Consider the following 13,511-nt stretch of genomic DNA (forward strand, 5'->3'; position numbering starts at 1 on the left):
ACACACAGACACACACACACACACGTTGGGGAGCTTGTTTGACTATCCAACAAATATTTGTATAGTTATGGGGCAGAAAATAGGTAGAGAAAGGGAAGAGTAGTGAAATGTGATATGCTTCCGCAGTGGTAGTCATTCCACTGAAATAGAGAGTTTTGTGTAGCTGAAGAAGAGAAACCTGAGGAATTGGCAAATGACAACACTACAGAAGTTGGTATCTAATAGAACATGAAGTGCCTTTGGCTCCATGTTATAGTAATTGAGCTTATAGGAATTCACTGAGAAACTATAAACAGAAATGGCTTTACCAATAGACATTACAAGATGATCACCTCAGCTATTGTGTGAAGGGTGGATTTTGGGAAACCGAGAATGGGGATGAAATTTATTAGGAAGTTATTCCAATTTCTCAGGTAAAAACAGTATATCCTAAACTAGGGCAATAGCAGATGAGAATGAGAAAAAGGAACAGCTATGAGATATTAAGAAAGTAGACTAACCCTTTTTGACTAATTGATAGCAGAGGGCGAGTGAAAGCAGAGAGATTAGGAGTGACACTGGCTGGGTGATTCCATCCACTGGGAAAGATAAAACAGGGGTAGGGAAACATGCTATAAATAAGCTGCTTTGTGTATAATTTGACATTTCGGTCTGATAGCACTCAGTGGAGATGATTAGGTTGGAGATCTTGCTCTGAGGTTTGTAAGCATTTACATGGTACTTAAAGCCATATTGTGATTTAGAGGTCACCAATAAAAGTGCCTACAACAAGAACAGAATGCCAGATGCAGGAACTTGGGAACAAGATATGTAACAGATGATCAGAAAAAGAAAATACTAAGAAGGAATTAAATAACGGGGAAAATTTGACATTGTAAACATAGAGAAATAAGAAGTAGAGAGCTGCAAAAAGAAGTGGTCAACAGTTGCAAATAATGTAGAAAGCTTCAGGAGGCAGGGGTGTGTTGAATTTTAATGAGTAGGATGAGAAAACTATTATCTTAATGACATAATTGCAGAGGTATTACAGAGGTCTAGGTGATGATGAATTTTTTTTTTTTTTTTTTTTTTTTTTTTTTACAAGAAATGCTTTCTTTAGTAAAATCTAAACCAGGGTTGTCCCAAATTTGATCACATGTTCCTTGTGTAAAATAATTCATACAGGCTTCTATTTATGCATATTTAATGCATAAGCAGCAAAGATACTTTTCAGGCTTTTTGTTAAACAAACAAAAAGCACCAACAACAAAAACAGATTCAGCAGAAAGTGTAATTGGAGCAGCAGAGTACATCAGGAAGACATTCAGTTGAAATTACATCTCAAACCCAAAGAATAAAATACATTAAAGAAAATTGTAGTTCTATGTGAGAATAATTTGTTTATCACATCTTCCATCATATTATTCCTAGAGTTGATTTAATATTTAGGTACAATTCAAAGAAAAGATAAAAGTAAGTGATCTTTGTTTTGGTGGAAGTAGATTTCAAACAACTCATCCTTTAAGAGGATAGAAGATATTTCCTAAAATAGGTTACAAAACTGACTCTGAGGCATGCCACAATGGTTATTAAGGAACTCTATCCATCCAGAAGTTATATGAACAGCCATATTTTGCTAAAATAAATCAAATTCACTCCTTAGATTTATGAGAGTAGGAAACATGACTACCACAGTGTTCCACATACTGAATATTAGCACAAAGGTTCTACAAGCAATTATGGAGATCATTGACTTATTTTAAATTTTAACTTGCTCTATGGCAATCATATATTTTCTGAGGATTAGGATAAGATTATGAATTTTATTATTTTGCTTTGTAAAATAAATTAATTAAAATCTTCAATTCTATCTGGAGAAACAAAAACATTCTGTTGTTGAAAAGGTTTCTCATGGACACTCAATAAAAAAGAAATAAGAGTTGTTGAATAGGGAAGGATGGCCACCTGGGGAAGGAGTAATCATAATTATGCCATCTTCACATTTATGATAATCATTTAAATGAAAAGCAGATCATAATTACTCTTGGATCCTAAAGTTTAGGGAAACATGCTTCTAAAAATTTAAATAAACATGATTTATGTTATTCCCCTAAAATGGTCAATATCTCAATCATTCTAGAAGGCACTACCAATAAAATATCTCCTGCTGTGCAATGACATATGGTCTCAGTGTAGAGGAAAAAATAAATTGTATTTTTAAAGTTATTAGTTAAAAGTACTTTAAAAGTTTAAAAGTTAAAAGTAATTTCCTCTGAGCTCAGAGGAAATTAAAGGGTGAGGTAACCTAAGATGGAAATAAGGAACATAAAGCATGTGAGGAATTTAAGAGTGGCACTGAATTTTAAGAATAATATCAGCATGTCTAAAATATTAAAAGAACTGATTTTAACACATGAGCTCTTTAACTTGCCAAAAGTTGAATTGATTGTTAAATATATTCACCACTAAGTGATGAAAGAATAGTTGGATCACTGCTTGAGGCTAGTGGTGTGATACTGATGGATAATATTGTAATAGCAAAATACACCAGCTGCTATTTACTTCAGTTTTCTCTAGAAAGGCTCATTGAACTGAAAATGATATAGGAAACATTTTTTGGGAATGAAATTAAATATAAGATAAAATACTGATTGTAATTGGAATTACAACAGTTTAAAGAACCCCCTCATCTAATAGAGCCTACTTTCTCTATTAGAAAGTAGGCAGGTTTCATATAAGTGAGATAAATTAACACCAGCTATTTCTCCTTTAACCTTTCTCATGGGAGAAGTCAGGCAATAAACAGTGTAAAAAAAAAAAAAAAAAAAAGACATAGCAAGTTAGATGTAAGTGCTAAGGAGAAAAATAAAGCAAGAAGAATAAGTATCAATAAAAGAATTGCAATTTCCGATAGGTTGGTAAGGGAAGATCTCACCTCAGTAAAGACCTGAAGGAGGTGAAGAAGGTAGCAGTGAAAATATCTGATGGAAGAGGACTTGAAGAAACTCTCTCTCTCTTTCTTTTTCTCCTTCTCTGTTTGATTTTTAAATTTTCTAATAACATTTCCTTTTATTGAGGTAAAATGTACATAACATAAAATTAATCATTTTAAAGTTTAAACTTCAGTGATTTAGAATACTTACTATGTTGGTCAACTGTTACCTCTATTTCTAAAACATTTTCATCACTCCAAAATGAAACCTGTACTATCTAAATAGTCACTTACCGTACCTACATTCCTCCAGTCCTAGGCAACCACTAATTCACTAAAATATCTAACAGATTCAAGTGGGATTGCTTCGATTGACTTCACTACTGTAACTATAACCCTGAATTTTATAATGACTCTAGTGCCTCACCCACTGCACGTGCATGAGCACACGAACACTGCTTATTTCTCACTCTCTGTAAGCTGATATTCCTCATCAGCAGGCTATTTTCTTCAATGTGGTGATTCAGACACCAGGATACATCCATGATGTGGTGTTGGCCATTCTCCAGAGCCCTATTAACCATTTTCACTACCTAGAATTAAAAGGAAAAAGAGGCACATTCTATTTAAAAACAATTCAGCCACTACCTTGCAAACATTCCACAGGTTAGTTACTACTCAGCCACATGGTGATGTTTAACTACAAGAGAGGTTGAAAAATGAACTTAACTATAGCTCAGAGAAATAAGAAACATTTTTGGTAAACAGTAACATTTGCCACACCACCCATGGTTCTTTCATTGCCTGCATGACCATACATTCCCTTATATGAATCCATGTGCCACATCTAACCAATGCTTGTGAATTTATCAGTTATTGCTGAGTTATAATTATAGATTTATTATGAATGTGAATTAGTCCTCTTTGATTACTCTAGCTCTTTTTTTATAATAGCATTCCAGATATTTGGGAAACATAATGTAGACAAAATATACCTATTTTTGTCAGATGTTTTGCAAAGTTTCTCAAAAAAAAAATTTGTTTACAAGGTAGAAATGTGAAGCAGGTTTCATGTAAGTGAGATAAATTAACACCTGCTATAACAACCATATCCAAAGCATATCAATCAAAACATCAATGTTAGTCTGTTGGATTGTCTATAGTGATGTTCCTTGAAATTCAGACTTGACCCTATATTCATTAAATATTTCAAAGGATAAAAGATATTCATCAACCTATGCTACCAAATGGAGCAAATGTTAGCATGGTTATAGAAGTAGAATTTTTAAAAAGTCTGTTCAGTAGGAAACCTGATCCATGCCAAAATAATGGGACCTCGTATGGACAACTAGAAACTCCTACCTTATTCTGTTTGCACAGCAAACACAGTGAACCATCAGTAAGTGACTTAGCCTAACTACACTTCATATGAATTAAAACAAAACAAAACAACTTAGTACAAACCATCAGTATTTTATGGCTATGAAAAAAAAAAAAAAAAAAAAAAAAAACCGGTTCCCTTTAAATTCTGTACTCCTGCGAGAGCACATCTGAAGTGACTTTTTGTTCTTTTTGTTCTGGACACCATATTTTAGAAGACACAGTAGCAGATGTTTTGTGTCTAGAAGGTAAATAGAGTGATGAAGGTAAGAAATGAATCTTACAAAGAAAACGTGAATACATAGAATTATTTTCCCTTGTAAAAGTAAAGGAATAAATATTAGAAAGCCTTTCCAGTGACAGTCAGATTGGGCATAGGATATTTTAGGACAAGTGAGTAAACATTATTTTAGAATAATTTATAACAAAAAAGTTTCTTACATAGATTGTTATCCAAAAATTGTGCTTCAGACTTTAGATGGTATGCCACATTTATCCTTCATACTAGTTTCTCCAAAAAGGCATTATTCTTTTCCCCCTTTTGGGGATGAATGACTTGATATACAGAAAGGTAATGTGGTACACATAGTATGATTCTAATAAATGGTAACACCTTGATTCAAACTCACAATGTTTGGGAAGATTGTCTTCAGGATCCTTGCCTTTAACCTGTGTTCACTGCCACTCAAGTGAAAGGAGAAACTTCTTGTTAGTGTAACTACACAAATTGTAAATTAATTGCCCTGTGAGATGATGAGATATCCATCTCTAATCTAGCCACAAATAAAATTGATGTCCAGTTGCAGGTGGATGTTTGAGAAATAACTTTGGCAGTGAGTGAGATATTGGGACAGATAATGACCTGGATCATTTCACACTTTTTGTTCTTTGTTTTGCTTTCTGCTTCTATAATGCCGAATATTCATTATAATTCATTTTTTTCTCTCTCCAGTTACACAGACAGCAGACAATGCAGAGGAGAAATGAATTGTGACATTTATCCAACCACATGTTTTTGACCATAGTTTGAGAACTCTTCCTGGTGTCCAGGCTTGTGTACTTGCAGATGCTTCTGCCTGAGAACCATGGCAAGCTGTGGCAGGTAATTATATCATGTAAGTCCCCATGGCCAGGGATAGAATTAGTAGAGATTAAGAAAATAAAGTTTTGATAAATGTAGGGTCATTTGTTTTCCAGCTGAAAATTCTCCTTCATTGGCTATAGCCACTCTTTCTATTTAGATAAACCTAATATTGAGTATACCTAGGAAGGGAGAAGCAGATGCCACTATTTTTTATCTGTGTTCAAAGAAAAGCACATAGCTGAATTATACCCAATTTACTTACACCAAAAGCTAATATGGATTGCCTGACAATTTTTCATCAATATTTCTAACAAATTACTGAGCTACAATTGCCTTATTGTCTTTCCTCTTTTAGCTATTTATTTATCAAAAATAATTTGTCTTTTGAAACTTCATTTGATTTTGTTCGCTTCTATTTTGATGTTCTTCAATTCACAGCTAGGTCTGGGCTTGTTATAGATTCACCTCAGTGTGGTGGCTCGTGCCTGTAATCTCAACACTTTGAGAAGCCGAGAATGGTAGATTACTTGAGCCCAGAAGTTCAAGACCAGCCTCGCCAATGTGGTGAAGCCCCGCATTTGCTGGGCATGGTGGTGCACACCTGTAGTCCCAGCTGCTTAGGAGGCTGAGGTGGGAGGTTCTCTTGAGCCTGGGAGGTCAAGGCTGTATCAGGTCATGATCATACCACTGCACTCCAGCCTGGGTGACAGAGGGCTACATTGTCTCAAAAATAAATAAATAATTAATTAATTAAATAACAGAATCACCTCAGACCACTGGGCATTTTCTGTGTTATTGAATCACTAAAGGTTTCAGCAGATGTTCCTAACAGAAAAATTGAACATAGTTATCATATTTTTTCCCTTTGTTAACATTTTCCTTGAAAAGTCATGAAATGTCTAAATTATTTCACATACATTTTAAACCTTTATGAATTAAAATTAAAACATACATATATTTAATAATTCTTGATAATATGCAAAGACTAATAACTTTGTTTTTATAATTAATTAAATAATAAAGTTTTTAAACACAAAAATTAAAGAATTATAATTATGTTTGGGCTCAAAAAATGAAATTAGATTATGTAACATATTATAGTAATCAAATCTATATAGGATATTACCCAATGTTTTGTTTCTATTTTCTAAAACTGTCAGAAAAAAATTGCAGCTTGAAAACAGAAAATTGTCCTGATATTGCAAAAGTATCCTTGCAAAATTAAGAGTTTTTCCAAAAAGTCGATTTTTAATTAGTTGATAAATCATTTTGTTAATTAAAAGTACTAAAAACTTGATAACCTCTAGAAGAAAAAGCAAGTAGATTCAGTTGAACTCATTTTGGTTCATATATATTGGGTATTCATCAACTTCATGTCAAAATATAAAAGCGTATTTAGTATAAAAAGGCAAATTTCTTTTGTTAAAATACGGTTTAAAATAATTGAAGAATCAATTTGAGAGATTTCTTTTAAAATGAGTTTATATTTTTGAATACAGTTTCAGGTTCTTGTACTTTGAAATGATATCTCTGCATGTTGTTTGCTCTGATGATGAGGGCCTCTGATTTCTGTCGATGTTTCTCATCAATGTCAGCCAATCTTCTTTGTACGTGCAAGGGAAGACCCTCAACTCACTATTCATTGTACCTGGTTTGCTCATTTCAACTCATACATGCCAGAAAACCTTCCTTCTTCTTGTCCCAATCGTCGTCTGTTCCTAACTCACCTTTTTGAAACTAAACGGCATTTGTTGATTTAGAAGTTTAAAGTATTGTCTGATTCCTAAATATATCTGTCTGTTGGATTGGATGACAAGTTTCTTGACTTTCGTTTTTTTTTTTTTTTTTTTTTTTTTTTTGAGCTGGAGTTTCGCTTAGTCGCCCAGGCTGGAGTACAGTGGTGGATTTCGGCTCACTGCAACCTCTGCCTTCTGGGTTCAAGTGATTCTCCTGCCTCAGCTGCCCAAGCAGCTGGGATTCCAGGCACCCACCACCACACTCGGCTAATTTTTGTATTTTTAGTAGAGATGGGTTTCACCATGTTGGCCAGGCTGATCTTGACCTCTGGACCTTAGGTGATTGCCTGCCTCAGCCTCCCAAAGTGCTGGGATTGCAGGTGTGAGCCACCGTGCCTGGCCCAGCTCCTTGATTTTCTAACAGTTGGAAACAGACCTATTATTTGTTCCTCCAAAAAATAATGGTAAGTAATTTAAAAAATATATTTTGTCTCTATAGAGATACGGTCTGTAGTTTATATTTTCCTAATATTTCTTAGTGGCAGGAATCTTGAGAGCTCTTTATGTAGGTAGACCTTTTTTAAGATTTGAATTGATTTTGTGGAAATATACAAGAAGTCCTCACTAACGTTTCTTTGTTTGTTTGTTTGTTTTGTTTTGTTTTTTGAGACGGAGTCTGGCTCTGTTGCCCAGGCTGGAGTGCATGGTACGATCTCGGCTCACTGCAACCTCTGCCTCCTCGGTTCAAGCAATTCTCCTGCCTCGGCCTCCTGAGTAGCTGGGATTACAGGCACGTGATACCACCTGCCTGGCTAATTTTTGTATTTTTCATAGAGATGGGTTTTAGCATGTTGGCCAGGCTGATCTTGAACTCCTGACCTCAAATGATCAGCCCATCTCAGGCTGGGATTACAGGCCTGGGCCACTGCGCCTAGCCCTCACTAACATTCTTAGTATGTTCTTAGAAACTGCTACTTTAAGTGAAGGAAGATATAAACAAACCAAGTTTACCGTATAAACAAAAGTTAATACCTGTAGCATATTCCTGGTCACAGAAACATCACCAAATGTCTAAATAAAGACCAAACATTTTAAATATTAAACATTGGAATAAATGTGAGTTATACATATATTTTAAAAAGATTAATGGAAACAAGTAAAGTAATTATTTACCCAGTTGTTCCAATTTGAGGACATGGGTGGCTGAAGCCTATTCCAGCATTCAGGGTGCAAGGTAGAAACCACTCCTAGATAGAAAGCAATTCCATGGCAGGATGCACACACACACACACACACACACACACACACACACACACCCAGACTGAGACCATTTAGGCACACCACTTATCCTAACATGCACATCTCTGGGGTGCAGTAGGAAACTGGAGTATCAAGAATATACCAATACTTAATGAAAAATATGTATATTGATTAAAACACTGGGAAAAAGAATTAATAAACAACGTTCTCATATCAAGGGCTTAGTAAACATTCAATCATTTGAATTATAGAAAAGTTATCAGTTATCTGTTGGCATGTAACAAACTAACCAAAAACTTTATGGCTTAAAATAATCAGATTTATTGAGTTAGGAGTGTAATGGGTGTGCAGGTGGTTCTGTTAACCTGAGCTAGTCATAGCTAATGCCAATTATATCTGTTGTCTACTGGCTAGTTGCCTTGGGACTGGCTGGTAGAAGACAACCTCTGCTGGGACAGAGGTTGGATCTATGTGGTCTCATTTTCTAAAAGACTAGATCTCATGCTAGTGAAAAGCTATGGAGAGAGAGCAGGAGTGTGCAAAATCTTACGAAATGTAGTGTCACATCTAGTACAATTTCACTTCCAATTAAACCTCTTAGTCAAAACACATGGCCAATGCACATTTAAAATGTAAGGAAGTGCAGACCGACTTTTAATGAGAAAGTTGTGAAGTCACATCACAAAAAGGGTGGATAACTGAATAGATGGCAAAGAAGGGCATTTTTTAACTTTCTAACTAACTAATGAACTCCAGCTACTGGCACCACTTTTTCATGTCCCTTCTCATATGCAAAATGGGCTCACCCCAACCCAACTCCTGTCCCTAGTCTGACTCCAATGTCAGAATCTCTTTATTTACAGCAAATGTGGATGTGCCTCCTCCTATATGAATCCTCTTGATCCAGACGTCTAGGAGCATAAGAAGTTACATAACTCCCACATTTTAAATATTACAGCAGAGAAAGAAATAGTTGCATTAGAAAGAGAATAGATAGGAGGCACACAGCATTCATTTGTTCCTCTCAGTTCTGAAATCCTGCTGTGAAGGTATTCACAGATCTTCCCCTCTGTGGGCAGTACATGTTCCTTCAGTGGGACCCACTTCTCCCTGAAGGAGCTCCCTAGTCCATATTACTCCACAGTTCTGCTGATCTTTGCAGATTCAACTGATCTCAGCTAGACTTGCTCACTGTGGGTTGGCTGGTTTAAGATGCCTCGATTGGCATAATGTTGCTTACTTTCATATGGTCTCCCATCACTCAGCCCAGGTTTGTTCACATTGATGTGGCAATGTCTTTTGAAGGCAGGACTACAAATTTGCACGCTATGTATGTATAACTTCTACTTTCTACAGGTCAAAACCAGTCACAAAGTGAGCCCAGAATGAAATAGATAAACTACAAAGTACATTGTAAACCAAATAATAACAAGGAGGGATAGAAAATTGGTGTAATTTTAACCATCTCTGTGGGTCAAAAAGTATAAGAAAACCACCATAACAGAGAGTAACACATATTTGGATTGTCATAAGCTTATAACAACTACTATTGGATTCTAATGTTCCAGTTTTGGCTATAGCAGTTATAAATCTGAAAAGATGAAATAAAATCAATTTAAATACACATTTTTGGCATTTTTCATGAGAAATATTTTTCAGAAATCAGTGGATTTGAGAAACATAAATTTTAGTACAAGAGAAAGAATAATTTACACATATGTAATAAAGGGAACTGAAAGGATAATTTTATGGAATAAACTGATATTACTAATACTGATTTTGTACAAAATCTATGATAGATTTAATGTGTAAAACAGTTATAAGACTCTATTCTATTTAAAATCCAATTTAAAGATAAATCTTGTATGCCTAAGAAGAAAATAAGCTGTAATAGATAGTAAATTACAGGTATGTAGTGGTGTATATAATGAACTCTGTAGAAAATCAAAAGATGATTGTTTAAGTAGGCTGCATAATTAACAGAAATTTCTCATCAGGTGAATAACATAAAACAAGGCTTAGAGAATACATGCATAACTCCTGGTCAGAGGCCAGTGAGAAATCTAGTTGAAGTGTGAGGAAACTTCAGAAAGGCAACAAAGACCAGCTGAAATTAAGATTAATCAAGAGTATGAGGCTTTAAATGAAAGTTAGAATTGTTAGACATTAACAAAATGTAAAATGTTAGAAATTATGCAAGAGAATTAAATAACACAAAATATATCATAAAATAATCTAGCTGGGGCTAATTGTGTATTGAAATTAGAAGCTAATGAGGCAGGGAGATCAGAGTGAAATTGTTGTCATAAATTTTATAGATGTTGGCATTGAATACTGAGATCAGTTTCAATGGTAAAATAGAGTAAATAATAAGGAACTATCGTAAGTAGAGAATTAGTAAATAACAGTCAATGTTATATCAGTAAAGTTATGCTTATGCCCATATGTCTCAATAAAGAGCCTTGTTTGAGCTGAACATATCTGCTAAGATTGCAACGTGAGGGAAATGGTGAAGGTATTGCCTAACTAGGATAAAGAAATCAATAAAATGACACTATCACAGCTGCATTCACAGACAAAATTGATATCCTTGGGACATGAACATATTTGGCTGCATTACAACTTAGCATGTCTGGAATATTCCTTGGTACAGCTGACAAAAATATGGCCAACAGTTGTTTCCACAAGAGATACTATCTAGCATTCATTCCTTCTTTTCCCAAACCCACATAGAAATTCAGTTTCCCAGTGCTTAGGTGGAAATTGAAGATTTTTAATAACAGAATTCATTGTAGGAAGAGACACACCATTTATTATAAACATATTATTTTAAAAAATTTATCTCAAATTTTATTAAGTATTTAGAATCAGGGACTTCTGGGTGCTGTGGACATAAAGATGACAATAACTTTGACATAAACTTCTCACAGTTGTGACTGTACAGTTATGCCAATGACCATTTGGGTGTTAAGAGAACAAAAATTAGGTGAGGGAGGTATTTCCTGTGCTTGGAGACATGCAGATAAATCTCTCAGGAAGGTAACTTTTAACTTTAGTTTTAGAGAAAGAGAAATTTCTCTAGGAAACTTAGGAAAACAATTCTGGGTGGAGAGAATACTGTACAAATAGTCAGTGAAGTAGGTAACATTTTTCTTACGAATAATACATGTGAACTATGTAGAAGACATGAGAATTGATCTAGTTTTAACTATCACAGCAGTTCTATGTTACCTAAAACATTTAGCTAAATATGATATTTGGAAATTATTGAGTGAATTGATGAGAGATTGTGTACTTTGGGAGAGAGAACATAGGTTTTAGGTATGTGTCTGAAGAAAGAGAAGAAATAGATCACAACATTAAATCTATAGAAACAAATACAATGGAAATATTTTCCAGAGTTAGTCCTCAGAACATATTCTCTTTACATCACCTATAATAAAGAGAGTGTGGAAATTATTATTTTATTTAACGTACATTTTTCTTGGTTAAAATCTATTTCTTGTATAAATAGATTGGGTTAAATGAACTACTTAGTCAACTGTAAAATGCGCTTGTGTAGTCATACTTCTTTTCATTTCAACTCTTTATATGAAAAAACGGTGCATTTGAAAGCTTCTTATTGAATTATCATTTCTCCTTGGAGATTAAAAGAATGTTCAAACTAGAGTCTTGGGGAATACGATACACTTCCACACCTATGTCTCATGTTTTAAATTTAGAAACTCATAACCCAGCAAATGGCAGCTATAAGAAACATCTATTCCAGGCCAGGCGCTGTGACTCATGCCTGTAATCCCAGCACTTTGGGAGGCCGAGGTGAGCGATAACAAGGTCAAGACATTGAGACCATCCTGTCCTGGCCAACATGGTGAAAATCCGTCTACTAAAAATACAAAAATTAGCTGGGCATGGTGGCGCGCACCTGTAGTCCCAGCTACTCGGGAGACTGAGGCAGGAGAATCACTTGAACCTGAGAGACGGAGGTTTCAGTGAGCAGAGATCGCGCCACTTCACTCCAGCCAGCCTGGCGACAGAGCAAGACGAGACTCCATCTCAAAAAAAAAAAAAAAAAAAAGAAAAAAGAAAAAAGAAAAAGAAAAGAAACATCTATTCCAAATCTAAATTTAATTGTAAATCAGCAACTTAAAAGTTTAAACTAATTATTAATAAAATTTATGAAAATTGCTTTGCTTTGTAAAATTAAAGCAAGAATTATATCACTTTTTTAATTCTACATGATTTTAAAATCATGCAGTGATTGATGGAGTGGTTTCTAGCTAAATAAATTAATTTGACCAATAGTTCTGCATTGTAGTCATTTTAGAAGGTGCATGTGTCTAAGTACTGGATTATTGTAGATCAAAATAGGTTCAATCTCTAAATAAGGGTATCTGCCAATGTGCTAAAAGCACAATACAGAGTATCACCAATACTTTCATATGCTAAGAAAAAAATAAAATTAGCTACAATAGTATTTATTATTTTATAAAATTTATCGATTTTCTCCATTCCCTTTCCTAACCACATGAATGATGTATTAAAATTATTGCATCTACCTCATCACCCAAAGAAAGTAAATATTTACTTTTTTGAACACCCATTATTTTCACACTTTATTATTCCTAATCTAAAATCTAATTTTCAGTCCTTAATTTGTAAATCTGCACTGATAATTACAAATGCCTAATCTGTCCAATGTAATATATGTAAAGCAAAAGATACAAACAAATTGTGTTATATAAATGAAATGGATTCTGCATAGAATTACTCTACTGATGTATAGTATTCTTTATTTTCTGTGGCTGTCTTTAAAAAAATACATTTCCTAATTATGCCCTACTATTTTTTTACTTTAATTTTTCCATGTCATTAATGTATGCCTAAAAATGACAAGGAGGTTCTTGCAAATCTCATTAGTTTTTATATCATTGATGTTCAATTTCACAAGGTACTTTTGTGTTTCAGACTGCATCCTTAATTTTATTTCCTTAGCTTATTTTAAATACAAAATCACTCATTTGGGCGAATAAGTGCTCACAGTTGGAATTCAGCTGCTCTTCAACTTTTGTTGTATTTTCACAGTCTGTGGAAATTAAAGTAGAGTAAGGGTCATGTGGGTTTCTTAGAAGATTAATTG

This window comes from Macaca thibetana, chromosome 5, assembly GCF_024542745.1.
Source record: "Macaca thibetana thibetana isolate TM-01 chromosome 5, ASM2454274v1, whole genome shotgun sequence".
Lineage (NCBI taxonomy): Eukaryota > Metazoa > Chordata > Mammalia > Primates > Cercopithecidae > Macaca > Macaca thibetana.